The 27,581-nt window shown below is 41.6% G+C and overlaps 1 protein-coding gene and 1 pseudogene across 2 annotated transcripts in view; both read left to right on the forward strand.

Annotated features, from left to right (window-relative positions):
- The window catches only part of FAT3 (FAT atypical cadherin 3), a 622,988-nt gene that overhangs the window by 79,901 nt on the left and 515,506 nt on the right, over positions 1 to 27,581 (forward strand). The gene's annotated exons all lie outside the window — the stretch shown is intronic.
- LOC133040765 (septin-2-like) lies at positions 16,520 to 20,172 on the forward strand (annotated as a pseudogene).

The raw sequence follows: 27,581 nt of genomic DNA on the forward strand, positions 1-27,581 counted from the left end.
TTTCTGAGAATCGTTTTGGGGATTGGGTAAGCAGAGCAGTGCACACATCCCTCATTACACGCCAGTGTTCGCTACGTAAAGCTGGTTTATATTTATTAATGGCTGTCCCAAATTCTCTCTAGATGTTTGTCCTTAGGCATGAAATTTCAGTGTCTGGTGGGTAGCTCTTCCCGGGTATCTATACTGGGGCTGATGCTAACTGACATTAGAATCACAAGAAACAGCCAACAGTGGTAATACAGCTCCTGAGGACTTCAGTCTTTGGGATTCTCTCTCCCTTCCTGTTCTTCGTATTTTCATTATTGACTCTGTGTCTAGTTCTCTGATAAGTGCTGGGGATTTTAAGTTGAATAAAATGCCATATCTGACCTCACAAAGTCTTTTTGGCCTAGTGCTTCCCAGATTTCTAGCATGTAGATGCGTAAATTAAAGTACTCTGAGGATGCTCTCGTTCACTTATGAGATACCCTGGAAGTTCTCTGGTGTGAAAAGCTCTTTACACTCCCATTAGTTTGATACCCCAAAGTTATCTTTGCTTTGACAGGAATCTGTTCTGGAAGGAATGGGTTTCTAGCTTTCAGAGTTTAGACACTGTCTGTCAGCTGAGCAAAGCTTCAAGGACCTGGCTTTTCCTGGCGTGGTTCCTGGTTCTGTCAGCCGCCACTCTTCTTAGAGACAGAGATGAACGTCTGCCTCTCAGATCCGGGAACGAGTCTGGGTGGGACAGAGGTCCATCTGCTCCACTGTAGCCTCTGACTTCCAGCTTCTGATGGGTCCACTCTGCTATTCTGGCTCCTTTTCTGTGTTGTTTTGCCTCCTGAGTACAACGCCAGGAGAGTGTGGAGTGCTGCACAGCTGCCCTCAAATGAAAAAATTAAGAGAAGGCATATTTTTGCATCTGTCATTGAAGCGTCCAGAAATTTCAGTCTTGGATGGAAAGTAGTTTTATGACACTGTTTTCTCAATGCTGTCTTGATTCCTGTCTTTGAATTTTGGGTTAGTCAATGAATCGATCACTGAGAAGTACAGTAATAGCTATGACTTTGATTCAGTGTTGGACTTTTCATTCTGGTCTCCTGGGAAACTTAGTGGATGGAATCTTAGAATGTCTGAGTAGGCAGTAAATAAACACTCATCCTCATTTTGAAGGATGCAAAGGCTTGTAAACTGAGATGTGAAATATTTAAGGAACTCTTAAAATCTCATAGCATATCAGAGTTGAAAATACTTTTGTGGTTATCTAATTTACCTTTATGCATTTTAACAATGAGAAAACTTAAGCCAACTTAAACTATTTCTCTGTGTTAACTGCACAGTGATTAATTGGAGGCAGAAATACTGTGTTTGGAGCCAGCTCTCCCTCTTGTTAGCTTTTTGGCCTTGAGCAAGTTATTTAACCTCAGTGTCTTCATCTGCATCCAAGGGGGAAATAGTTTCAGTGTAGCTCATAGGGCTGTTTTAAGTTAAATGAAATAAGCCACCAGGTTGGTGCATTTCAGTAAACTTTAGCTATTTATGATGTAAATAAATAAGTAAGCTTATGATGGAGTGTGGAGAATGGTGAGACAAATCCTCTCTGAGCTGATCTGCAAAATTACATTTTCAACAGGTGTTCATGGTGGGTGAGGATATTCCAGGAAGGAGGGACACAGAGACAGGGACTTGAGAGTCTTAATGGAAGCATTAGGAGTAATCCAGCTTGGCTCTGCTGTGTAATGCATGAATTCAAGAAGGGAGACTCAGAGCCTGAAAAAGTAGTTGAAACCTAATCAAGGCTGGTCTTGGATGCCAGGACATGGGATCTAAAGTTCAGTCGTGTGTGTGTGTGTATGTGTGTGTGTGTGTGTGTGTGTGAGAGAGAGAGAGAGAGAGAAAGAGAGAAAGAAAGAGGGACAGACAGACAGAGATATGATTATACCTGGACTAAAGGAGAGTAATTGACGAGGTTGTGCAGGAAGGGAAGTTTTCTTTTGATAAAGTGGAATTATAGCTTGTAGTCTGACAGTGTATGTTAAAAACTTACAAATGTGTCTCACTTGCCTGATGATTCTGATTTTAGAAAAGCATGCAGAAATAATAGGTTAAAACTAACAACCTAAATATCTAATAATGGGGGCTTGGTTAAAAGGTAGCAAGTTTATATAATTCAATATTATCTAGTGATAAAATGATATTTCTTTTTAATTGACATAGATCACCGAGATGATGCTAAAATGATTCAGAAAGTGTAAAATACTATGTTTATGTGATCTCATAAAAATATATGTGTATGTATGATGGCCCATGCTTTAATTCATAAAAGTCTGGCAGGGATTTAAGCCGAAATATCAATAATGGTTACCTTTGGGTGACTTTAATTGAATTAAAAATATATATAACATAACACTTACTATTTAACCACCCTTAAGAGAACAGCTCTGTGATGGTAAATACATTGACCACTGTACTGCAGCCATCTCCATCTCTTGAATATAGGTGATTTTTCTTTATTCTTCGTACTTTTATCTAGTGTTTGAATTTTTAATTTTATAGCTGAAACAAAATTTGAGTTAAAAAATATAAAGTGAGGTTCCAGGGTTCACAGGGATGCCATTGCTGGGATGAGGGAAATCACGCCCTGACTCGGTTCATGACTGGTGAAGTGGAGGGGAAGCAGAGGGGCTGAGAGAGGGCCGACTGTGCTCGTGATTTTATTACAGGGTCCGATCCCCCTGGGTCAGACGTGCTTTTCTCTGAGATGCCTTTGGGACACCGTGTTTATGGGAACTGGACTTGGGAGCTGCTGGGGACTGAAGGCATTTGGTGTGCACTGTAGACTGTACGGCAGCCAAGACCCCAGATCCACGACCAAGCTGTCAGAGCAGCTTCAGGAAACCCGGGGACCCAGGGCTGGTCGAGGTTGCATATCTAAGGAAATGTCCACAGAGGCATCAGTCCTCGCTTTGGCGCCTGGCTGCTTGTGGGAGAGCCTTCCTCTGTGAGAGCATCCGGGACCTCCATATCAGTTTCATGCTGCATATAACTGGATTCTCTGAGGCCCAGATTCCTTCACTTACAGGAACCTTTGTTGTGTCAGGATTAACAAAAGGTCTCAAAGTAGCAAAACACTAAACTACTTAAATTTATTTTCTGTAACACATAGGCTCCAGTGCTCTGTTCTGAAGCAGAATTGAGAATATTTTAGCACTTTTCTCTCATATACTCTCTCTTACTAGGTATGTTTATTATACAATGTAAAAGCCAGATTTCCCCATAAGATAGAAAAATAACTCCATAAGGAATCGTCCTTCAAGAAAAACCACATGGTTTCATTTAGGGACATTTCTCAGAAGCTCACTTTGTCTCAGCAGACATGGAGCAAAGCTACTGCACAGAGGCACAGATGCTGTAGTGGAAGGGAGAAGGAACACGAGCGGGTGTCTGACCCCAGGGCTCATGGTCTGCTCTTTGGATTGCAGCTGAAGTCAGTACACGTGTAAGCATCTTCACGGGAGACCTGTGCTTCTGAGCGGCGCACAGCTCTTAGGATGGTGGCAGTCTCCCCGGGTGATGGGCTAAGGAGGATTGGGAGGGTGGAGCCTGGCCCAGAGCCTTGAAGGAGGGGTGACTGAGACGAGGAGGTAATACATCAGAGGTGTCTTCTGGATGGAAAGAAGAGCCCAAGTGAAAGTGCAGAGTTGGGGATATACATTGTAATGTTTGGATAATGGGTTTCCCCGGCAGTAGAATTAGAGGCGAGGATTGGAATGCAAGTCCTTTATTAGTGGGTGATCCCAGGAAACATTAGCACGAAGTCAGGAAATAGGGACAAGTGGGGAGAGGAGCCAGTAAAGGGTGGGTCATGAAGACGCTGAGCTGGTAGGGCCAGAGGAGCTCAGCCCTGCCAGGGAGCTCTGGGAGACAGTGTGGAACACACCTCAGACTTATCCCAGCCGAGGGCAAGGCAGCCCCGTTCACAGCTCTCGGACCCCTGCTGCTTGAGGACACTCCCAGGGGCATGGAGGCGGGCCCTTTCAGAGTGCCCTGCCCAGATGGAACGCATGTCTGTGGCTGGAATAAAAAGCTCTCAGCTGTTAGGCAGAAATCTTAGTTTCTCCAACCTAACTCCTGGGACTAGATACATAATATCACATAAATGATAATGTTAAATTATATGGCTGCTATGAACTGAAAATTTCTGTCCTTCCAAATTCACATGTTGAAACCTAATACCCAATATGATGATATTTAAAGGTGAGACCTTTGGGAAATGATTAGATTTAGATGAAGTCATGCGGGTGAGGTCCTCAGGATCGAATCAGTGCCCTTTTAGAAGAGCTCAGTTCATGTCTGTCTCTGCCGTGTACAGCAAGAAGGGGGCTGTCTGCAAACCAGGAAAGGGGTCTTGTCAGACACCAGTTCTGCCTGTACCTTGATCTTGGTCCTCCAAGCCTTGCAAATTGTGAGAAATAAATTATTTAATCTAGTCTGTGATATTCTATTATAGCAGCTTGCACTGACTAAGACAATGGCAAAAGAGGTTTTGCAGATAGAATAAGGACATTCATCAACCAATATAGTTGTTTTTTAGTTAATAAACTAAACTATATTTGGGCCTAATGTAATTATGTGAACTCTTGAAAATGAGGGTGTTTTCTCGGCCTAATGTAATTATAATTGTGAGCTCTTGAAAATTAGGATGTTTTCTCTAGCTATTAGCAGAAAGAAACCAGATTCAAAGCACAGGAAGGACTCAATCTGCCATTGGTATCTTTGACTATGGAAGGGACTACATGGAAAGAATCTGAGAATAGTCTCTGCCTGCTGAGAGCAACCCCAGCTGGGCAGCCAGCAGGAAACCAGGGATCTCAGTCCTACGACCATAGGAACAGGATCTTGCCAACAATCTGTGTGGGCTAGAAAACCGATTCTTTCTCAGAACCGCTGGAGGAGAGTCCAGTCCAGCTGATGGCTTGATTTTGGCCTTGTGAGACCCTCGGCACAGCAAGTCCACTTGGACTCTTAAGACAGTAAATGAATGGAAACTAGGATGATAAATTTGTGTTGCTGGAAAAAAATGCTCTTGGACAGTGATGCTCAGAGGTGTTTGTAATTAGAACCTTTAGCATGTAACAGAGAAAGAGATAAAACGTTGAGCTATATCCATAACATGAATGGTCATGGTGGAGAGGTGTCAGGGGAAGAAACTGAGATTAGAATGAAGGAGAATGGGCTTCCATGGTGGTCAGACAAGAAAGAATCTGTGTGCAGTGCTGGAGACCCAGGTTTGAACCCTGGGGTGAGGAGGTCCCCTGGGGAAGGGAATGACAACTCACTCCAGTATTCTTGTCTGGAGAATTCCTTGGACAGAGGAGCCTGGCGGGTTACAGTCCATGGGGTCACAAAGAGTCATATATGACTGAGTGACTAACATACACACACAGCAGATTGCCATGCAATGTCTTAGAAATCAATCAGTGTGAAGGAAAATTTCAGTAAGGAGGGACAGTTGAAAGGAAAGTAGTATTTTACCAAAAACATAGTCATGATTGTGCTTTCATGATTGGATAACCCCAAATTATCCAAATATGTGTTAATTGAGCGGTCTGATGGAATAGGCTTGCTCCAAAAGTTGCTTCTAATTCTGGCTTTGCTATTCGCTAGCTCTGTGACCTCAGGAACATCCCTCAACTTTTCCAGATCTCAGGCTCCTGTTGAGTAAAGTGAGGTGGTTGATTCCAGTCTCTCCCAGCGCCAAGAGGCAATTTATTTGGATGCAAAGATATGGTGCAGCTCCCGCCTCACTCCTTGTCGTCTATTAAGTTCATAAGTGTACTGCACGTTAGTCAGAGAAGTAATCTAATTTCACAGTTAAATAAAGAGCTAATTTAAATGACTATTGAAATTAAAATGTTCATCGAATTCATTTGCTGGCTCTAATAAATGCACTCTCCAGCGTTCCCTAACCCCGCCCATTCTCCGAAGCCCACACCCTGTATCTTCTCTCCGCCTGTTCCTCTGTCTCCAGATGGACTCTAGAATTATATTATTACATGTTGTTTTACTTTTATCTATGGCCATTTTGGCAGCAGGAATTATACATGTTTCCCTGACAGAGAGCTTTACGTGGAGCATGTGTTTGAAAGATTAATGTAAGCAATTGCTTCTGGAACAATTAATCTTGTTTTCCCATAGTAATGAAAAATGAATAATCAAAAGCAATAAATTGTGCCTAGAAGATGATAAATACTTCTTTAAGCATTTTAGCACTGACTGTGAATTACAGCTGACCCCCAGATGGGGAAGGATGAACATGACCAGTGGAAACTCCACAGTGGGCGCCGCCGAGCTTTAATAGCGGTCTTTAGCTGCTTGATTGATTTCATCGTTCCCTATCAGAACCCGGACGACCGGCTGTCTGTCCTGCTGGTTTAAATCTCGAAATGGCATCTTGTGCCGATTAGGGGAGTCTGTGTTTAAACCACTATAGAACAGTTGTCTCTTTCTGTTCCTTAACTAATGTGCGGACGCAAGTGGAGCTGCATTAGGGTTTAAAATATGAATAGTAACAACTGAATAATTCTAGTTCTACTCCCTGCAGGCTGGGAACCCTGGAGGGATGTGTTTTATCCAGAACTTCATCAGTTTCCTGGATGTGAAGCCACTTGAGTAAATTCGAGAAGGAATCCTCGGAGACTTACTTTGACTTTCAGCTGCCCATCTTCTGTAGGCACATTCATGAACTAGGCTTTACTTTAGACGTAATAAGTTTTGGAAAAAACAGTGTGTCTCTTTCATGAGACATTCTGTGAGGTAATGAAGCCCTGAAATAAGTGATTGGCCTTCTTTTGAGATGTAGCACTTCAGAAGTATGTTTGAGCACATGTGGCATTCAGATTCCTATGTGAATGCCATCATACATGCATACATACATACATACATATGTGTGTGTGGGTGCGTGCTCAGTCCTATTCAACTCTTTGTGACCCCATGGACTATAGCTCACCAGGTTCCTCTGTTCATGCAGGAATATTGGAGTGGGTTGCCATTTTCTACTCCAGGAGATCTTTCTGACCCAGGGATCAAACCCACGTCTCTTGCATCTCCTACATTTGCGGGTGGATTCCTCACCACTCCATCACTGGGGAAATCACATACATACATACATACACACATGCATATGCATGCATACATACACACATATATAATATGGCTGTGACCATACTTTCTCTACATTGAAGAAGCAAAAATTCCTTGACCAGTGTAGGCTCGGGGCAGTTTACAAAGCAGCAGTCAGGTGCAGAGACCCCTGAAATTTTCTGCAAAGATGATGGCAAAGGGAATCAAGACAGGAGCCCAGTCAGGCTCCTTTTCACTATGTGCAACTGCCTGCATTTAATGTGTTTTCATGTGTTTGTATCTGCCTGCTACTCTGGTACCCAGAGAGGCCATATTTTCACACTACTGAATCAAAAAGCTGATGTGTCCTCCTTCTCTGATGAAGCTTGGCAGGTAATCGTGAATCCCAAACTATGTCTGTGGACACTATAATAGGTTTTTTCCATACTGGCTATTAGCTGAGATATTTGGGCTGATGTGTATGATCTTTAGAATCCTCTGAAACAAAGGTAAGCCTTCCCTTCTGTTTCCAAGAAATGTTACTGATCACAAATGTAACAGTGTGTGATACAAGTAAGCCCTTTGAAAAGTCTACAGTGATAGGCAAACACAAATCAATGGTTGTCTCTTGATGGACTGGCCAAAAGTTGATCCCTCTTTTGTCTGTCTTGATGCTATGGTAATTGTAAATGTAACTATATTAAAAGTTTTGTCAAGGGATAGTTTCATGTCTGGTACACTTTTCATGAGTTTGTATTTTCACAAAGCTGGAAATATAATTCTGAAATCTAAATCAGGGAGAGAAAAATCAATTCAGCTGATCAGTCTTTTGAGAGTAGAGAGGCTCTTCCTAGTTTATTGTTTCTAAAAATAAGCTTTCCAAATTTGGCGCTGCCGTTGGGGAGCAGGGATGGGATGTCAGTAGCTGAAAGTCCCCAACTGCACGCCGCACTGTATTGTCAGATGCTTACGGAGCTCCTGAGAAAACTCCTGCCATATGTGTTTTGTTCTAACAACGTAACACAGCATGCTTTTCTAAAAAATGTGCTTTTATAGAAATGTTCAGGTTCTCCTGGATTCTTTTGAACTGTAGCCAGCATGTGATTTAGGCCCTTGACTTGGCCCTGTGAAGAGAAGTTGAAAACCAAAGATGAATAGCCATGTGGTCTCTTACACTTGAGGACTGTCCAGTTAATATTTCAAGTCGCCAAGGCCAGCCTCGCAGAAAGCATGTACTTTATTTTTGTTCTGAAACATTATGTTTTGAGCTACTTCCTGAAGGGCTGTTGCAAGAAAGCAATTCATTCTGCGTGGGAAGATGACTGTTTCTCAGCGTTCTCTGTCAGTTCCTGGTTCCAGACTGCCACGCTATTGGTGATAGGCTTATAATGATATTAACAAGAAAAACGGGATAGTGAGAAGGTGAATAAGAAATTAGGAAGAAGGGAAGGATGAGGAAGAAGAGAAAAAGATCATGATACTGTCCTTCTAGTAATCTGAAAGTGTGTTAGTCGTTCAGTCATGTCTGACTCTCTGCGACCCCACGGACCGTAGCCCACCAGGCTCCTCTGTCCGTGGGATTCTCCAGGCAAGAATACTGGAGTGGGTTGCCATGCCCTCCTCCAGGGGATCTTCCCAACCCAGGGATCAAACTCAGGTCTCCCGTATTGCAGGCGGGTTCTTTACCATCTAAGCCACCAGGGAAGCCCTCAAGTAGTTTATTCTTTCGTAATTTACAAAGTGAGTTAGTGAGATAGTTGATGTCACAAGTGAAGAAACTGACTCTGGTGTGACATTGTTTTCTGTGTGTTACATAGCTTAAGTAACAGAGCTAGAGCTTAAACTTCTGATTCAAAGGCTGACATTTTTTTCTCTCCAACATTCCTAGCTCTATAGGTACAGTGTGGTGTTTACAATGTGAGCTAATCTGTTTGTAAAAAGACTTGAACTAGGGTTCTTCACAGAGTGAGTGCTATAATGAAACATTTGATAAAGAAATATAATAAAAACTGTGCCATTCAAAGAATGAATGAAACAGTTAATTGTTAGAGTTCAGGTCAGTCAAAGCAGGAAATATCCACTAGGTTCTGCAGAAGAAGAATATTTTAATGATGTTAAAGGACTATTCTTGGGGAAAATAATGCAGTATATGGCTTATATTACTTTCACAGAAGCACAGTGATCTTTAAGAATGGATGAGTCAGTTTCACAGACATCATATAAGAATGCTTAGGACCCCTGATTTTGGCAGGAGTCAATGCACACACCCTTCCTTTCTCAAAGTTGCTTTGTGGGGAAATTAATGGTCACTGAAGAATTGAAGGACTTCCCAGGTAGCTCAGTGGCTTCTGTCTTTCAAGGAAAAGGTTCTGTCACTTTGATAACACACAATAAAATTCAAGTTATTTTTGTTCGTTATTAGCTGAATTGTATTTATATATCGAAGTCCTAAATTCTGGTATTTCAGAATGTGACTATATTTGGAGATTGAGTTTCTAAAGGACTAATCAAATTAAAACAAGACCGTTAGGATGGTCCCTAATGCAATCTGACTGATGACTTTATGAAAAATGAGAAATTTATTCATAGACATATACTGTGGGAAGACAATGTGAAGATGCAAGGAGAATGTCATCTACAAGTCCAGGAGAGGGGCTTCCCAAGAAACCAACAGTGCTGACACCTTAATCTTAGACTTCTTTGCCTCTGGAAATAAAATCTGTTGTGAGAAAATAAAATGTGTTGTTTAAGCCACCCAGCCTAGGGTACTTTGTTATAGCAGCCCTAGTAACTAGTGTACTATTTCAAATCAGTAGCTCTCAAAACTGGCTGTGTTTTAGAATCACATTAGAATTTTTTTCTTAATTGATGCTCAGGGTACCATCCCAGACCAATAGAGTCAGAATTGCAGGAGACAGGACCTGAGTGGTTGTGTTTTGCAAAGACTTCCCCAGAGATTCTGATATGGTTTAGGTTGAGAATCACCATTTACACTGTCTGCCCCCAGATTCATTCCCAGCTGTTTCCTTTCAGGAGGGATGACAAATCTTACATCCAGGGTCTGGGTTATGGAGCTTGTTACTCAGAGTAAAGGAAGCCATCCCACAGGACCCAGTAATAGTCCAATGTGGCTGATCCTTCCAATCATTTGAATATCTGTTTAAAAATAGAGGTTCACAGAAATTTTGATTTATGAATCTGGGAGTTCTAGGAGATGGGGCATGAGTTTGTGCTTGAGACTGTCTATGAGTGATTCTGATGGTATTTTAGATTAAGAATGGCTGAATATTTATTCCTAGGTATGTGTATATGTATGGGCTTCACTGGTAGCTCAGCTGGTAAAGAATCTGCCTTCAATGCAGGAGACCCAGGTTTGATTCCTGGGTTGGGAAGATCCCCTGGAGGAGGGAATGGCAACCCACTCCAGTATTCTGGCCTGGAGAATCCCCATCGACAGAGGAGCCTGGCGGGCTATGGTCCGTGGGGTCACAAAGAGTCGGACACAACTGAGTGACTCAGCACAGCATAGCACATGTGTATGTGTATGTGTATTATGCATGTATTGTCTTCAGCAAGGAAAAGGTACACATAATTCCACCACCGAAGGAACCTATTCAGGTTTCTGTTCTGTGATTGTTTCCCCATGACCTTTTCCATTATTAGACAGTCCGAAGATAAAAGCGTTAAGGACATTGGGAGTGATGCTTCCTAAGGCCCACTTGACTTCGCATTCCAGGATGTCTGGCTCTAGGTGAGTGATCACACCATTGTGGTTATCTGGGTCACGAAGATCTTTTTGGTACAGTTCTTCTGTGTATTCTTGCCACCTCTTCTTAATATCTTCTGCTTCTGTTAGGTCCATACCATTTCTGTCCTTTATTGTGCCCATGTTTGCATGAAATGTTCCCTTGGTATTTTTAATTTTCTTGAAGAGATCTCTGGTCTTTCCCATTCTCTTATTTTTCTCTTATTTCTTTGCACTGATCACTAAGGAAGACTTTCTTATCTCTCCTTGCTATTCTTTAGAACTCTACATTCAAATGGGTATATCATTCCTCTTCTCTTTTGCCTTTCACTTCTCTTTTTTCTCAGCTATTTGTAAGGCCTCATCAGACAACCATTTTGCCTTTTTGCATTTCTTTTTCTTGGAGATGGTCTTGATCACTGCCTCCTGTACAATGTCACGAACCTTCATCCATAGTTCATCAGGCACTCTATCAGATCTAATCCGTTGAATCTATTTGTCACTTCCACTGTATAATCGTAAGGGATTTGATTTAGGTCATATCTGAATGGAATTTTGCAGTTTGGTGTTTTGTGGTAATGACCTGAGGTTAATCAGTATTTTCTCTTTCTCAAACCTGCTGTTAGGGCAAAAGGTCTGATGCTAACAAATTATGTCTTTCACAATTGAAGTGTAAATTGAACTTCTAATCCATTTGTTTGCTAATCACCCCTCCTTATGAATACACTAATCAACCTCTTTGGGAAATTTACCTGTTATGTATAGTCATATATGCATGCAACATTTCATTGACACAAAGTTATTGCTCCCCAGCCAAACAAGATCAGGTTGTAAGAGAAAAAGAAAAAGTCTATGGCAAGTGAAAGTCAGTGTCAAAATAATAACTGACTTGTATCTTGAATTGTAAATACTTATATTCGTCATCTTAAAACAACCTGTGTGATGTGCTGTTATATCCATTTTACAAGTGAGGTCATTGAGGCTAGGAGAGAGGAGTTAGATCAATCACCCTAAGTCCTGCAGCTGGGAAGTGGCAGAGGCAATTCAGCTCCGGAGCCTATATACACTCTTAACAGTTACACCCTCTATTGGCCCTAAGCTTACCCATCAACTCCTCCATGAGCCCTTTCCTCAGTCTCTTTTATTCTCTTTTATATTTAATTTTAACTGATTTTGGAGTTTAAGTTTCCCAACCAGTCAGATTTCAAACATGCTTCCCAATCAAAGGCCAGAAACTACACAATAAATATTTTTAGAGTAAGGGGTGCCTCTACACAGTTCTCTTATTTTCACTTACGAAAAACTAACACACCATGATTTTCTTGAATATAATGTGTGTTTATAATAATTCTTCTTATGTATTAAATTATAAAGATATTCATATGTCCATAAGCTACATTCATAATCCCATCCTAATATGAAAACTATTTTTGTTTTGCCTACTATCTTTTAGTCTTCAACCTGCTGTTGTTGTTTTTTTTAATCATTGCAAGTGGAGCATATTTTTTTATACTCAAATTTTCACTTATGTAAAGACATTTTGGGTAGTTTTGAATAGTTCCAGGTAGTCATCAAAGTAAATATCAGAAAATAATCCTTGGAGTGATGCATCTGGATTTGCAATCTTATGTCGTCACATTTTCAGCACCTCCTATCTTTTCAAAATCACTGAAATTATAAACTTCTTGAGGTTGACTATCCTCTCTAAAACCCATCTCTAAATTTACACAGGTCGACATACTGCAGAAGAAATTTGTAGCAAATAAATGTTGATTGAATGTAGCCTAATACTTGTTATTCACATATTCTCTAGCTAGAAATTCCATACGCACAGAAAAGATACATTTGTATCTAATACATATATATATAATGTAATATATGTATATATATATATTGGTAGTTTAGAGCACATATTTCAGCATCAGGCTGACTTGGATTAATACTCTTTTTCTGTTATTCACTTTCTGAGTCATTTTGGGGAAGGCTTTGAATGCCCCCCAAATCTTGGTTTTCTTTTCTGTAAAGTGAGGACAATATTTACCTGCAGGTGGAGATTAAATGACAAAATTAAGGTGGGGCTCTTCCAGATGTCCCAGCCTGGCCCACTGGATGCCCGGTAACAGCTGAACAATATTATAACAAAAATTCCTTTGAGGCCACTCTGACATACAGTAATTGTACAGAGTAAGGTAACACTGTTATATAGTCCTAGGAGGACAAGGCACAGAGTGAAGTTTCCCTGGTCTTATTTGGAAATAGACAACACACTTCTTTTGCTGAATCTGGGCAAGGTTTCCCTGTGTGTGTTGCCACAACAGGTGTCTTCATATAAGCATGTCCATCCACTGTGAGCCAGGACCTGTAGTCAGGGATGCGGAAGCATTTCTGGAAGGAGGAGTGGAAAGAAAAGAACTAGAGTGGCTCCTTTCATCCAAGGCTGATCTCTTGAGCAGTGGGAGGGGAAGACAGGCCTGCCTAGAGCACTCATACCTTTATAGAGGGTGGAGGCTGGATGTAATCTTGCAAACACACTGACAGGTAGGCAGGATTCAGAATGAGGTTCACATCTGCTTGGAGTTTTAAAAGCTCATTCTAGAGCTAGAGGGAGGGCTTGTGGGTGGCTGAACAAACTCATTCTGGGGCCAGATGGCCTGGGTTTGGCTCCTTGTCTCAGCTGCACACTCGTTATATGACCTTGAGCAAGTCTTTTTGCTTTACTGTGGCCGATTCCCTTAATTGTAAAGTGGGGGTAAAAATAGCATCTACCTTCAAAGTTTGTTGTGAAAATTAAGGAATTTAATTTATGAAAGTGCTTGGAAAATATATGGCAAAAAGCAAGCTTTTTACATTCAGTAAATGTTAGCTTTTGTAATCTACCTACCTATAGAGGGCTGAATGGTCAGTTTTGCTCTTGCCAAGTTTTCCTTCCCCTCTTTTTTCCATGATTGCACCTGGATTTATGTGCCTTTCCACTTAAGAGGTGACTCTTGAAGGTTTCTTGTTTTCTAGGAGCAGAAAAATGTATAGCATTATGAACGATAAGTCCTGAGTCTGTTCTGTTATTAAATTAAAGTCATGGAGACAGTTACTTTTTATATTAAGAATAGTTCATCATTCTAACTAATCATTAAGTTGTAAAGTCTGCACTCCGATAGATCTGGGCAGTACAGAACATAATTGCAGGCAGAACAGAAATTACGCATCCACACATTTCTGAGATTAGAACATGAATTAGTTTTTAGCAGATGTGTTTGCTCGGGATTCCAATTTCTCTTCTCATTCTCTGTGATAGATTCCTTCAACCACAGCTGGAGTGTTTGGTGGGGCTGGACTCCCTCCCCGCCCTTAATTTATTGTCGGTGTTGCCTGCTGGGAGCGTGCTGCAGAAATAGGGCTGCGCTTTCACGCTTCCTCCTTCCCAGCACTTTTCATTCCATCTCTGGGATTTGACTTCTCACCAAGCCCACTTTGTGGGCTCCCCTGGCGGCTTAGACGGTGAAGAACTTGCCTGCAGTGTGGGAGGCCCGGGTTTGATCCCTGGATCAGAAAATCCCCTGGAGAAGGGAATGGCTACCCACTCCAGTATTCTTGCCTGGAGAATCCATGGACCTGGAGCCTGGCGGGCTACAGTCAATGGGGTCACAAAGAGTTGGACAGGACTGAGCGACTAACACTTTCACTTTCAAACTCAACTTAGAGCCACTGATCTCTGAATTCTATTGTCAAGTTATTTGTGCTCTTGCTGTAAGATACACTACAAAGATCAGATTTTGCTGCCCAGGTAGTTCCCAAGGGCAGCATGTGGCTAGGCAGGTGCCAGCCTAGTGTTGAGTCTGGAGATCCTTGTGGCTGGCTTGCCTGTTGGCATGGAGGTGAACAGTTCAGCAAGACGATACAAGATCCTAATTCAGCCAACTTTTTGTGAAATGTGACTCTGAATGGGGCTTTGTGGTAGGTGGTTTCAGATGCCTCCTCATTTACTCCTCACAGCATCCTGCTCTCTAGCCTGAAGATTGGTGGGGATGCCTGAGAGAGACCAGGAAAGATCACTGCCCCTCTCAGCCTGAATTCTGAACAGTTTGGGAAATAAAAAAGCAAAGATGGAGGCCAGGATATTATCTTTATTGTAGAGATGCTAAGTTGGCCAATGTAGGTTACTGTCAGAGCCAAATGAGCTTTCCAAGAATGAATCCCAGAATCAGGACTTGAACATGCCGGTCCCAAGCGCAGTGGAAGCTTCTTCACCTGGTCCCCTGACCCCAGCGGCATCAGGGCCTGGGAGGGGCAGTTGCAGTGGGCCTCTCTGTGGACAGCTCAGTTTCAGGAGGAAAAGTGTAGAGCTGAATGGAGTGCGTCTCGTTTGCTCCCCAGTGTGCTTTAACCTCGATTCACTCCAACTGGAGATGAATGGAATGAGTCAAGTGTTGGAGAGGGGCCATAGGAGCATGTTTTGGGAAAATACGTCCCCGTGAAAACAGTGTGGGGTCAATTTCAGATGACAAAACCAAAACCGAGGCACAGAGAAACTCGGTAACTTGCAAAAGGCTTCAACCACTCGTTAGCAGTGAAGCTGAAATTTCAATACAGTCCTTTCACTCTCCCACCTTAGGCTGAGTCAGAGATTTTCTCCACATGGAAAAATTGGAATCTTGACATAGAAAAGAGCTGTAAAAGGTCATTCATCCTTTAGAATCCAAAGCATAGTTTTACATAAACTGTCCAAGAAGAATAGGCCGGTCTTTTCTCCTTTGATTTCGCTGCCTCTGCTTTTGTTGTTAACTCTCTGTTGCAAGCTCTAGTGGGCTTGTCTTCCATCATATGGGTCACTTTCTTCTCATGAAGTTCTCCTGGCCACTAGACTTCTTCCTCTCCAAACTGACTGATCTGGTACACCAAAGCCCACGTCTGAGAAATTTGCTTTTAGACCACAGTTTTCTTCCCCATGGGCTTCCCTAGTGGCCTGACAGTAAAGAATCTGCCTGCAATGCAGGAAACCCAGGTTCGATCCCTGGGTTGGGAAGATGCCCTGAAGAAGAGAATGACTACACACTCCAGTTTTCTTGTCCGGTAAATTCCACAGACAGAGGAGCCTGGTGTGTTACAGTCCTTTGGGTCTGAAAGAGTCGGACACAACTGAGCAACTAACTCTTTCACTTTTTTTTGCCTTCCCCATGCCATCTCTTGCCCAGCAATACCAACTCCTTAGCCAGAGAGGAATGCTGCCCTAGCACCAATGGACTGTGACAACCATCTGTATACCTCCTGCCTGACCTGATGTTCTCAGCTTTGACAGGCCAGCTGAGGATCCATTAAATGTTTTGAAACGTTGTTTTGTTGTTGTTGTTTCAAATTCCATTCTTTCACATGTGATTATCATGGTGATTACTATTAACATGTTGAATTACATTTTTTAAACTTTTGGCATTAGACAGCTGAATGGCATCTTCTTTAAGGACAGCTTACACAATATCCTGCAGGGGTGAGGACTTGCTCTCAAATTGTGTTCATGGTCAGAGCTCAGCTTCCCTGGGGCTTTGTGGGGAGCGGTGGGTGGTGGTGGAGGGATTTATGGGTGCAATTTCCACTACCAGGCTTCCTGGAAGATCTTTATGAATGAGCTAGATAAAGGCCCTGGAGAAAACAAAGTATCACAGCCTCTGGGTACTGAAAGGGTTTATGAACCACACAGGGCTGGAAGCAATTAGCAGCAGCAAGACTTGGAAAATAGGAGGAAAAAGGTAAATCTTATAAGCAGAGCTGGACATGGGAATTTAGAATCTACTTCCAGTGAATAAGAAGTTATATTCCAGAAGCCGTGAAATCCCAGAGTTCTGCTTACATGCATGTGAGCTAAGTTGCTTCAGACGTGTCCAACACTTTGCGACCCCATGGACTATAGCCCGCCAGGCTCCACTGCCCATGGGTTCTCCAGGCAAGAGTACTGGAATGCATTGTCATGCCCTCCTCCAGGGGATCGCCTGACCCAGAAATTGAACCCAGGTCTCTTATGTCTCTTGCATTGGCAGGCAGGTTCTTTATCACTAGTGCCTACCTCTTAGTAATTTTAAGGAGCTTAAAATATCCTTTGCTAAATTGAGAGTGTGTTCATTTTTTATGTTATGTTCCCTTGAAATATTATTATCCGATAGATGTGCATTGTTTAGAAACTCATCTTTTAATTACAATATTGAAGATCCTGTAATCTTGGGCTTCTGGTTAAGGATTCCTCAAGAAATCAGGACAATTTAAAACAGGATCCTGATTCCTGCTGGTCAGTTTCTGGAAATTTACTCTGGAGTTACTTTTTCCCAGAAACTGTAGAACAGCTTTTATTTGAAATTCTGCAGAGCATTTCCTTTCTTCCTCTCATTTTTGTCTTCATGGCTGAAACCTCAGTGGTTAAGCAAGAGGGTTGAAGTGGTTTTGCAAAGGTAAACTCTTGCCTGTCTGAAAGAAGTTACAGCTTTGAAGGACCCTAGAAAGAAAACTGCCCTCCCTGCATGTTGCAAAGAAATGTTTCCTATTTATGGCCAGGGTCATTGGCCGGTCACTCCGGGGGAGCTCGTCCTGAACAATTTAACTCAGGTTGGGAAGCTAGCGAACCTCCTGCACCGTTCTGTGGATAAGGGTGTAACCAGCCTTCCACGGCAAGTCCTGCTTCTGATTCCCTAGAGCTCGGGTATTCTTTGGATTGTCAAACTGGCACCTTTGGATATTTCTATGACCTTGAAAATTAGAATAATTAAGTTTCCTCTGGCACAGCGGGAGTTGATATGCATAATTAACAGCAGCCAGCCTTCCCTGGAGAACAAATTTATGAAAGACATTAAAGGAGGCAAGAAGCAGCTCTTTTTGAATGAGGGGAAGTAAGCATTAGTTATGTGAGCGTGGTGGTATTTGGATGTTCCTTATCACACGCATGTAGATACTTCTCTGAAATTTAATAATGCATTTTCCTTTTATTTTCTTGGTAGCATCCATCATATGAAACAGAGGGGTGTGAATGATTGGGAACCAAATTAATGAACAGGGGTGAGAACTTAAAAAAATACTTCTTTATAGGGGAGGAAAAAAGTTAGCTGGAGGCTACATTAACTTTTTGCAACAAAAACTTTGAGACCCCAGCGATTGTTTATGTGTATTTTCTTTCCCTAAGCTGTGAAAATGCCTAGTATGAGTTGGTCACAAGTGAAAAACGACCAGGGAATATTTTGAACGTATGTCTTTTTAAACATTTCTCCGAACAACTCTGACTCTTTATAGCACTATTTTCTCAGCAATTATCTTTAAAAGTATATAGCTAGTTAGACTGATGGATAGATGAGAGAGGGGGAAGGAGAACAGTCCACTAGGATGTGGTTCTGCCTGTCTGGGCAGACTGTGGGTGTGGTCTCAGCCAATGTGCGTTAGGGCTCTATCTGTACACACTCTCTGTAGCTGAGCTCTTGTAAACGGCGTGTGCTTCCTCCAGACTCATTCTGGTCTTTTATTTCACAAGGTTGGAACTGATGTCAAAATGTATGCAAGGGATCGTCTCTGTCAGTAGGATACCCTTCCAGCTGGAAGAACACAGGTTTTACAGTGAAACACACACCTTCAAGGAAACGATCAAGGCACTAGTAGTCTCTGCTCCTACTGCTTGGTCACTCAGTCTGTCTGACTCACTGTGGCCCCATGCACTGTAGCTCACCAGGTTCCTCTGTCCATAGGATTTTCCGGCAAAAACAGTGGAGCGGGTTGCCATTTCCATCTCTGGGGGATCTTCCCAACCCAGGGATGACCCTCCTCTCTTCTGTCTCCTGCAGGCGGATTCTTTCCCACTGGCGCCACTTGGGAAGCCCCCTAGGAGTCTCTACCATGAGGCAGATAGAAATCAATGAAAGTCCTTAGTCTTTGTGAAGAGCATCATAGACATCTTTGCCACTGAGGACGGGTTGATCAGTAACTCAGGAGCGGTGGTTAGTAAAGGTTACAGCCAAGGGTGGGCGCTGGGTGGGTGTGCTGCAAGCGGTCAGTCGGTCTTAATTCACTGGTGAGTCCGCGATTGATGAAACTTCGCTAAAGATGTCAAAAGGAACAACCAACTCTGTTTATAAATCCAGAAACTCCTGGATATGTTGGATTTGCAAATCTTCCCAAATCAAGTTCATCGAAAATCAGTGAAAAAAGGTTTTGAATTCACACTAGTGGTGGTCGGTGAATTGGGTCTTGAGAAATCGATGCTCATAAGCCTCATTTTGCTGACTGACCTCTACCCAGAAAGAATCTTACCTGGAGCCACATAGAAAATTTCAAGAACTGTCCAAATTGAGGCTTTGACTATTGAAACTGAGGAGGATCAGTGAAAAAAGGTTTTGAATTCACACTAGTGGTGGTCGGAGAATTGGGTCTTGAGAAATCAATGTTCATAAGCCTCATTTTGCTGACTGACCTCTACCCAGAAAGAGTCTTACCTGGAGCCACAGAGAAAATTTCAAGAACTGTCCAAATTGAGGCTTTGACTGTTGAAACTGAAGAGTGAGGGGTCACGCTGCGTCTGACCGTGGTGGACAAACCAGGCCTCAGGGACGCTGTCAACGGCAGGGACTGCTTTAAAACAGTCATCTCCCACATCGATGGCAGTTTGAACAGCGCCTGCAGGATGAGAATGGTCTGAACAGAGGTGCATCGTCGGTAACAGGGTTCACTGCTGCTTTTACTTCATTTCCCCCTTCAGACACAGACTTCCGCCATTGGATGTTGCGTTTGTGAAGGTGATACACAGCAAGGTGAATACTGCGCCTGTCATTGAAAAAGGCTACACGCTCACACTGAAGGAGCGGGAGCACCTGAAGAAAAGGATTCTGGATGAAATCGAGGAACATGACATCAGAATCTACCACTTTCCTGATGCAGAGTCCGGTAAAAATGAAGATTTTAAAGAGCAGACTAGACTTCTCAAGGCCAGCATCCCTTTCTCTGTGGTTGGATCCAGTCAGCTGGTTGAAGCCAAAGGCAAGGAGGTCAGAGGCCACCTCTACCCTTGGGGCGTCCTGGAGGTGGAGAACCCGGAGTACAAGGACTTATTAAAGCTGAGGATGATGCTCCTCACTCACATGCAGGATCTTCAAGAGGTGACCCAGGACCTTCACTATGAGAATTTCTGATCAGAGAGGCTCAAGAGAGGTGGCAGAAAAGTGGAAAATGAGGACATGAATAAAGACCAGATTTTGCTGGAAAAGGAAGCTGAGCTCCACCACATGCAAGAGATGATCACTGCATGTGATCAAGCGCAGCTGCAGCTGCAGGGCAGCGATGGTGATGACAAGGTCCATGGGCACCATGTGTGAGGAAGCACTTTGCAAGATAAACATTCCCATGAGTAACACAGCTGCATGTTTGCAAGACTGTTGGAGGGGTGCGCTGTCCACATTTCACAGTGCCTGTGCCTGAGAATTTAATTTTTTTTTAACTTTTGATGTGTTATTTTGTATGAAGTACCTTAACATTTACATTTCATTGTGATGTTATACTTTATATTTTGTGAGGTAAACTGTCCATTTTCCTTCTTCTTCCACTTTAAGTAACCACTAACACTAGAATTGGTTCCAAGGGACCAGTCAGCACGTATAGTTAGTAGCTGGATTTGGTTTGACTGGCCTAACCGACTAATCATGATTTACTTCCAGAACATTCAGATGTCTGAGAATGTTCCTGAGCAGTAGAGACATGAACACAGAAGGATGAGCTGTCTGGGTATGAGTCCATTTCTCACCAAACCATGGCACCTGCTTCCCTGCCTTACTTTTGTTTGAGCACAACATCCAAAACCGGTTTTGCTGCTATAACTCCATACTGTTAATTTTTCTGCACATTATCTGTTTACCAAACGAAAAGAAATCTAATTAGATACATGTTTATACTTCAATAGCTTTTTTACAAACAGGCTGTTAGGGGTGAGGGAGAAGGAAGGGAGATGGTGATGTGGAGAAGCGCTGAACTCCAGGGCTGAGGACACCCAGGAAGTAAGGGAGATGGTGACGTGGAGAAGCGCTGAGCTCCAGGGCTGAGGACACCCAGGAAGGAAGGGAGATGGTGACGTGGAGAAGCGCTGAGCTCCAGGGCTGCGGACACCCAGGAAGGAAGGGAGATGGTGACGTGGAGAAGCGCTGAGCTCCAGGGCTGCGGACACCCAGGAAGGAAGGGAGATGGTGACGTGGAGAAGCGCTGAGCTCCAGGGCTGAGGACACCCAGGAAGGAAGGGAGATGGTGACAGCTGGCCAGGCGCACTGCAGAAGACCATCTGGTGTTCTCCCGACCGCCCTTGCACTGTTGACTGATTTTGAGTGCTCAAGAGCTATAGGTTTAGGTGCATTGTACAGTTTTCTCCAAGAAGTGTTCCATGACCTTAGGGTACCTCCATGCAGGGCCAGTTATTTGGGTTATTTTGGCATTTATCAACTATGCTAGTAAAAGCTGTTTTTTAAAAAGGGGGCGGGGTGGCAGTACTGGAAAGCGGTAGACATAGTAAGCCCAATGCAGTCTACTGAGGGCCAGCTGCCACCTAATGGATGCATGGGTGTGGGTGGGCCTACACTTTCAAACCCCCTTTTGTTTTGCTGACCCAATCTAAATACCTTTGCTCATAGATAATCGCTTTTTTACTAAGAGATAAAAACTTTACCTATAAAAATGTATTTTGAAAACTTATTTTACACAGCAATTTTGTGTCCATTGAAACTAACCTTTTGTTGCAATGGTGAATGGTATTGTTTCCTTAATTTCTCTGTCTGTTTTTTCATTGTTAGTATATAGGAATGCAAGGGATTTCTGTGTGTTAATTTTATATCCTGCAACTTTACTATATTCATTGATTAGCTCTAGTAATTTTCTGGTAGAGTCTTTAGGGTTTTCTATGTAGAGGATCATGTCATCTGCAAACAGTGAGAGTTTTACTTCTTCTTTTCCTATCTGGATTCCTTTTACTTCTTTTTCTGCTCTGATTGCTGTGGCCAGCACTTCCAACACTATGTTGAATAGTAGTGGTGAGAGTGGGCACCCTTGTCTTGTTCCTGATTTCAGGGGAAATGCCTTCAATTTTTCACCATTGAGGGTGATGCTTGCTGTGGGTTTGTCATATATAGCTTTTATTATGTTGAGGTATGTTCCTTCTATTCCTGCTTTTTGGAGAGTTTTAATCATAAATGAGTGTTGAATTTTGTCAAAGGCTTTCTCTGCATCTATTGAGATAATCATATGGTTTTTATCTTTCAATTTGTTAATGTGGTGTATTACATTGATTGATTTGCGGATATTAAAGAATCCTTGCATTCCTGGGATAAAGCCCACTTGGTCATGGTGTATGATTTTTTTAATATGTTGTTGGATTCTGTTTGCTAGAATTTTGTTAAGGATTTTTGCATCTATGTTCATCAGTGATATTGGCCTGTAGTTTTCTTTTTTTGTGGCATCTTTGTCTGGTTTTGGAATTAGGGTGATGGTGGCCTCATAGAATGAGTTTGGAAGCTTACCTTCTTCTGCAATTTTCTGGAAGAGTTTGAGTAAGATAGGTGTTAGCTCTTCTCTAAATTTTTGGTAGAATTCAGCTGTGAAGCCATCTGGTCCTGGGCTTTTGTTTGCTGGAAGATTTTTGATGACAGTTTCGATTTCTTTGCTTGTGATGGGTCTGTTAAGATCTTCTATTTCTTCCTGGTTCAGTTTTGGAAAGTTATACTTTTCTAAGAATTTGTCCATTTCATCCAAGTTGTCCATTTTATTGGCATAGAGCTGCTGGTAGTAGTCTCTTATGATCCTTTGTATTTCAGTGTTGTCTGTTGTGATCTCTCCATTTTCATTTCTAATTTTGTCAATTTGGTTTTTCTCTCTTTGTTTCTTAATGAGTCTTGCTAATGGTTTGTCAATTTTGTTTATTTTTTCAAAAAACCAGCTTTTAGCTTTGTTGATTTTTGCTATGGTCTCTTTAGTTTCTTTTGCATTTATTTCTGCCCTGATTTTTAAGATTTCTTTCCTTCTGCTAACTCTGGGGTTCTTCATTTCTTCCTTCTCTAATTGCTTTAGGTGTAGAGTTAGGTTATTTAATTGGTTTTTTTCCTGTTTCTTGATGTAAGCCTGTAATGCTATGAACCTTCCCCTTAGCACTGCTTTTACAGTGTCCCATAGGTTTTGGGTTGTTGTGTTTTCATTTTCATTCATTTCTATACATATTTTGATTTCTTTTTTGATTTCTTCTATGATTTGTTGGTTATTCAGAAGCGTGTTATTTAGCCTCCATATGTTTGAAGTTTTAACAATTTTTTCCCTGTAATTGAGATCTAATCTTACTGCACTGTGGTCAGAAAAGATGACTGGAATGATTTCAATTTTTTTGAATTTTCCAAGACCAGATTTATGGCCCAGGATGTGATCTATTCTGGAGAATGTTCCGTGTGCACTTGAGAAAAAGGTGAAGTTGATTGTTTTGGGGTGAAATGTCCTATAGATATCAATTAGGTCTAGCTGGTCCATTGTGTCATTTAAGGTTTGTGTTTCCTTGTTAATTTTCTGTTTAGTTGATCTATCCATAGTTGTGAGTGGGGTATTAAAGTCTCCCACTATTATTGTGTTACTATTAATTTCCTCTTTCATACTTGTTAGCATTTGCCGTATTGCAACAAAAAGAATAAAATACTTAGGAGTATATCTACCTAAAGAAACAAAGGACCTATACATAGAAAACTATAAAACACTGATGAAAGAAATCAAAGAGGACACAAACAGATGGAGAAACATACCGTGTTCATGGATTGGAAGAATTAATATTGTCAAAATGGCTATACTACCCAAAGCAGTCTATAGATTCAATGCAATCCCTATCAAGCTACCAACAGTATTTTTCACAGAACTAGACCAAAGAATTTCACAATTTGTATGGAAATACAAAAAACCTCGAATAGCCAAAGTAATCTTGAGAAAGAAGAATGGAACTGGAGGAATCAACCTGCCTGACTTCAGACTCTACTACAAAGCCACAGTCATCAAGACAGTATGGTACTGGCACAAAGACAGAAATATAGATCAATGGAACAGAATAGAAAGCCCAGAGATAAATCCACGAACCTATGGACACCTTATTTTTGACAAAGGAGGCAAGGATATACAATGGAAAAAAGACAACCTCTTTAACAAGTGGTGCTGGGAAAACTGGTCAACCACTTGTAAAAGAATGAAACTAGAACACTTTCTAACACCATACACAAAAATAAACTCAAAATGGATTAAAGATCTAAATGTAAGACCAGAAACTATAAAACTCCTAGAGGAGAACATAGGCAAAACACTCTCCGACATAAATCAAAGCAAGATCCTCTATGACCCACCTCCCAGAATATTGGAAATAAAAGCAAAACTAAACAAATGGGACCTAATGAAACTTAAAAGCTTTTGCACTACAAAGGAAACTATAAGTAAGGTGAAAAGACAGCCCTCAGATTGGGAGAAAATAATAGCAAATGAAGAAACAGACAAAGGATTAATCTCAAAAATATACAAGCAACTCCTGCAGCTCAATTCCAGAAAAATAAATGACCCAATCAAAAAATGGGCCAAAGAACTAAACAGACATTTCTCCAAAGAAGACATACAGATGGCTAACAAACACATGAAAAGATGCTCAACATCACTCATTATTAGAGAAATGCAAATCAAAACCACAATGAGGTACCATTACACGCCAGTCAGGATGGCTGCTATCCAAAAGTCTACAAGCAATAAATGCTGGAGAGGGTGTGGAGAAAAGGGAACCCTCTTACACTGTTGGTGGGAATGCAAACTAGTACAGCCGCTATGGAAAACAGTGTGGAGATTTCTTAAAAAACTGGAAATAGAACTGCCATATGACCCAGCAATCCCACTTCTGGGCATACACACTGAGGAAACCAGATCTGAAAGAGACACGTGCACCCCAATGTTCATCGCAGCACTGTTTATAATAGCCAGGACATGGAAGCAACCTAGATGCCCATCAGCAGATGAATGGATAAGGAAGCTGTGGTACATATACACCATGGAATATTACTCAGCCATTAAAAAGAATTCATTTGAACCAGTCCTAATGAGATGGATGAAGCTGGAGCCCATTATACAGAGTGAAGTAGGCCAGAAAGATAAAGAACATTACAGCATACTGACACATGTATATGGAATTTAGAAAGGTGATAACGATAACCCTATATGCAGAACAGAAAAAGAGACACAGAAACACAGAACAGACTTTTGAACTTTGTGGGAGAATGTGAGGGTGGGATATTTGAAAAGAACAGCATGTGTACTATCTATGGTGAAACAGATCACCAGCCCAGGTGGGATGCACGAGACAAGTGCTCGGGCCTGGTGCACTGGGAAGACCCAGAGGAATCGGGTGGAGAGGGAGGTGGGAGGGGGGATCGGGATTGGGAATACATGTAAATCCATGGCTGATTCATATCAATGTATGACAAAACCCACTGGGAAAAAAATAATAATAATAATAAAAATTAAAAAAAAAAAAAAGAAACTAACCTTTTACCAATAAAGCACTATTGTTTAGATATTAAAAAAAAAAAAGATTACAGCAGAGAAGAGATTTTCTAAAAAGCATGTAAAGTTGCTGTAGTACTATGGTGGGAACAAGCACCCACAGGGGCGGAGCTGTAATGACCTGTACACTGATTCAGTTAATGCTAAGGAGACACACGCGCATATTAGTTCTTTGATGGAAATAGCTAACAAGAGGGCAGGTGATAACTTCCCTACAAACATCCACTGTGGTAACCTTAATTTGATGTCCTTGTTTTATTGTTGATCTCTACCCACTACCACTCACATCACTGCTCATTAGCTGTCTTCTCACCCAGAATAAGTCAGCTTTGAGAAGATGTGAACGTTAGGAAATTAATCAAAAGATATCCTTAGAGCCTGGGCTCAGTGAATCAGTCAGAGTAAGACAAATCATTGCTCAAATGCTGCTTTGCATACTGTTCACTAATAAAAATAAATGCTATAAATTAATTATTTACCATGTACCACAGTGTACTGTGTACGTTAGGCCAGGCAAAATGTTGTTTCCCCTTTCTTTGGATTTTTTAATTGTGCTAATCAAATTTCAGGTTCTCTGGTTCTAAATGGAAGATTCATCTTTTTTGTCTCTTTGCAGTCCAAATAAAGACTAGAGTCATTTCCCAAAACATTAAAAAAAAAAAAAAAAAAAGTCCCTTAAGGCACTCGAAAAGAAAAAAAAGGATAAAAATGACATGTGAGCAAATGAGTCTGAAAAACACTAGCCACATCTTTTTTGAGTATCAAATTTCATATCAAGTAGAGCAGTGGCTCAGAGAAATCTTGCACCAAAGAACTTTTTCTTATTTCAGCTTACACTTTTACTTTTCAACTTATTCAACTCACTTTTGCTTATTCAACATAAGAATTATACATAAATAGCTAACATTTATTGACCAGGACTCTTGTCCAGGGTATTATTTTATTGCCTATCCCAATTTTATTTCACTGTAACACATACTAACTGTCTGATAAACCATCAAATGATCACCCATTTAAGGGAAACAAAATGTACACCATGTATGACTTGTGAACCTCATGGTCTGAATCAGCACTAACCAATAGATAGACAGTAGATCCAGTAGATAGACAGCCACACTATGTGATTTTTAGTTTTCTAGTTAAATGGGAAAAAAGAAAAAGAACTCAGGTCAAAATAATTTTAATAATAGATTCTACTAACCTACTGGGCTTCCTTGATGACTCAGACAGCAAAGAATCTGCCTGCAACTCAGGAGATCTGGGTTCGATCCCTGGGTTGGGAAGACCCCCCTAGAAAAGGAAATGGCAACCCACTCCAGCATTCTTGTCTGGAGAATTCCATGGACAGAGGAGCCTGGTGGACTACAGTCCACGGGGTCACAAAGAGTCAGAGACGACTGAACGACTAACACTTTCACTTCACTTATTAACCTACTAGTTATATTAATATTAAAAATATCAAAGTTATACTAAAGTATACTGTTAAAGGTACCGTACATTTTTACCATTTTTTCCTACTAAGTCTTCAGCATCCAGAGCGTGTTTTGCACTTACACATTCTGCGGTTCGGACAGCTCCACATCAAGCACTCAGGAGCGCACGTGACCGGTGGCCACTTTCTGCATGATGTGGGTCCTTCCCAACATGGCCTCGGTGGGCAGTCTTCCTGAGCTTGTTTCCAGGAGTTCTGTGTGACCAGTTCTCCTTGACTCCCATCCACTCATCTGGAATGTGGATCAGTTGATAAGAGACCTGTAGGCACACATTTTCTATTTCTTTGATTGTTTCAGTTGCATTCAGCTCCAGTATCAAGTTTTCCCAACGGAGAGGGAGCATGATTGGGTAAATCTTCATGAGTTAATGAAAATCAGCAGGAAGACATCCATAAACCTCATTTAACCTTGTCAGGATAACATTTAATTTTACTTAGGGTAGGCCCTTGAGTATGTTGGAAGCCTGACAGACAGTTGGATGTGCAATTTTAAAGAAAGGTATTTTGCTGGAATGTTGTTCTGGTCTTTGAGGGCTAGAAAAATTTCAAATGCAGTATAATTTAAGCAAGTATGTGTACGTGTATTTATTAGAAAATAGCTGATAATAGTCATAGACAAGCTTTCTTTCTGTTTTCCATGGGCCAAGCCCTATTAATAGTCATCATCTCTTTTAATTGTTACCGGTCTATTCA

The sequence above is a fragment of the Dama dama genome, chromosome 2 (assembly GCF_033118175.1).
Source record: "Dama dama isolate Ldn47 chromosome 2, ASM3311817v1, whole genome shotgun sequence".
In the NCBI taxonomy this organism is placed as follows: domain Eukaryota; kingdom Metazoa; phylum Chordata; class Mammalia; order Artiodactyla; family Cervidae; genus Dama; species Dama dama.